The sequence below is a fragment of the Pomacea canaliculata genome, linkage group LG10 (assembly GCF_003073045.1).
Source record: "Pomacea canaliculata isolate SZHN2017 linkage group LG10, ASM307304v1, whole genome shotgun sequence".
Classification (NCBI taxonomy): Eukaryota; Metazoa; Mollusca; class Gastropoda; order Architaenioglossa; family Ampullariidae; genus Pomacea; species Pomacea canaliculata.
In genome coordinates this window covers 1,796,538-1,799,296 of record NC_037599.1, presented here as the reverse complement: position 1 = coordinate 1,799,296, position 2,759 = coordinate 1,796,538, and positions in this window count along the sequence as shown.

Sequence of the window (2,759 nt, the reverse complement as noted above, 5' to 3'; positions counted from 1 at the left end):
TTTTGTAATTCATTTCATTTACTGTAATTTTTCTCAATAGTCTGTAGGGTGTGTAGTTTGGAAACAAGGTTTTATCTCATCCATTATTTTTCCTGTCGATCGCAACTGTTTGCAATTAATTTCCAGGTTTTTCGTCTTTTGCCAATATTTCAGAAGAGAGAAAAACAAAACAAAACAAAACAAGACACGTACAATGTTACAACGCCGGCATTAAAGTCTAGAACAATCGCACAATAAGGAATAAACAAAGGATAGAAAAGAAGAAAAAACACAATACACGAGGACAGCAATAAAAGACCGATGCATGTAAGGGTTAGAAGAATATAAAAGAAAGAAGTAAAAAAACAGAAATAAACAATTTATACAGGAGTTCTCTTGTGATGATAATTGGCATCTGCTTGGATGACTTGAATGAAAGCAGAGAGCGATGGCAGTCACGTGACTGGTGGTCAGTCGTAGTGGTGGTCGTCATGCACCTCAAGGAGTCTGGGTGGAGGACCGTGGGTGTGACAGGTTGAAGTGCCACTAGTGTTGCTACAAACCTCCAGCCTGTCTCTTTTTACACCTCCACTCTGGATTTGCTGCAGATGAACAGCATTCGTTCCTCCAAAGCTTTTAGCTTCTTCCTGAATGTCTTTTTTGCACGTGCTCTTAACGTCTTGTGTGCGCTGATAAATATTTTATTGGTGAACGAGCATCGAACTTGAAGGTGCGCGGAATTCGATGTCACATGTCACCCGTGTTTTTGTTGTTGTCGTCGTTGTTGTTGTGACGACCTCGTGTGTAACTGTGTGTGATTGGCTCTGACAGTCCACGACTGGAGGCACGTGTTCTTTCTTCCTCCTTCTCCTCCCCCTAACCCTGATATATCACATACCTGTCTACTTCTTCCTTCACTTCCACTCTCTCTCTCTCTCTCTTTCACCTTTCATCTTCCATGTCTGTGTCTTTCCTACCCTATCTACCCCTCCTTCAATCTATTTTGTTGCCTGTCTGTATTTCACGGGTACGAAGCCATGTCAAACGACAGTCCACAAGCTGACAGACGCAGGGAAGGTCTGCCCCCTTTCACAAATGTGGGTGCACCAACACACACACACACACACACGCGCACCAACACACACACACACACACACACACACACACACACACACACACACACACACACAACACACACACACATACACGCGCGCACACACACACACACACACACCACACACACAGAACTGTCAGATCCCTCCAACGGGCGCTATGGCTTCATCTGGTTTTAATTTCAAGCAAGAATCCTTGGTGTCTAGAATAACCGGAGACCAAATGGAAGCCGCACACGAGTGGAACCAAGAGGTTTTAATTGGAGAGGTTCGCATTTCAGCACTGCTTGCTGGCCTGTCTCTGACGCACATTCCATCTTCATTGCTTTCTCTGGGTCAATGTCGAGAAGTACTTTGACAAACTCCTCATAACAGGGAAGGAAGTGCATCTCAAGTAAAAGAGGTAAACTTGATGGGAGGGAGGGGGAGAACCTGAATTACTGAAGGCTGCCTCGGCTCGTCTGTGGGGAATGGTTTCAGGTTCACAGGAGGAGGTAGGAACAGTTTGTCTGGAGTAATTTCATCGCCGTTTGATTCGCCACCCGGAGTTTTCTCCATAAACACTCGTGGAACTCTTGGGTAGTGCTGTCAGCGATTGTCTGGTTCTACCCACATGATGTGGTGTCTAGACCCCTCACCGCCCTTCCTGTGGATATTTACCTTCAACACGAATCAGTTAATCGTGGGAGGCAAGGAGTATCATCCTCACCCCTCTCTCAACTGTCCATGGCTGATTTGTGGTCATTACTTCAAAGACGAACTCTGACTGTAGAGATGGACAAACAGTCCAAGAAGCCATTGAGACACGCGGACACTGAGGATGCTTGCTGGTACAAAGGCCGTGTTGCTATAAATAGAAACATGAGCGAATTGCACACACGCACGCACAGAGAGAGAAAGAGTTTTGTGAGTCTGTCTGTCCAACCTTTGGTGTGCGTACATGATTAGTTTTTTTTTAAATTTGATACACACCCTGAGAATTGTTAACAATTGTATGCAAGGCAGATAATATGGCAGGATCACCTCACCAATGTTTTAAAATAATAGCAGAGATAAGTCCTTGTCAACATTTTTCGAAATTAAAAAAAAATATATTCACGTTTAATTCACGTTCAAGATTGCAATATTTTCTACCTTTCAAGTTTACATTTTGTTTACCTTCACTTCTAAAATACCTAGACATTAGGAAATAAAAGAATAATGACAGAAATACCTAGAAACTTCTCGATTCTATACAAAGGATGATGTGTCATAAACAAAGTCGCCCCAAAGCTGAAAACAAGTTTACCTTCGCCTCCATAACAATTATACGTAGTGAACCCACTCACCCCGAGCCTAGAGAGCGCACCCACCCAGAAGAACACCCGTCCTGCCTGCCTACCAAAGTCCGAGCTTTGCCCGCGCCGAGCAGCGCTCCATTTTGAGAGATGTTTGAGACAAACATATTCATACAGTCAGCGTGGGCAGATGATTATAGATGTTTATACACTGTAATGCAATCTGAAACATCACCTACCCACCCACCCCGGTCCCTCTCGTCCTATCCCAGCTGCATCCCACCAATCAAACGCAAGGTTTCGCCACCCGCTCGCCTGTCGCCCACTCACGCTCGACGGTGATTGGCTCAGCGGCCAAGTCCTAACTGCTCGCGCTTGGCGCGGATCGAAG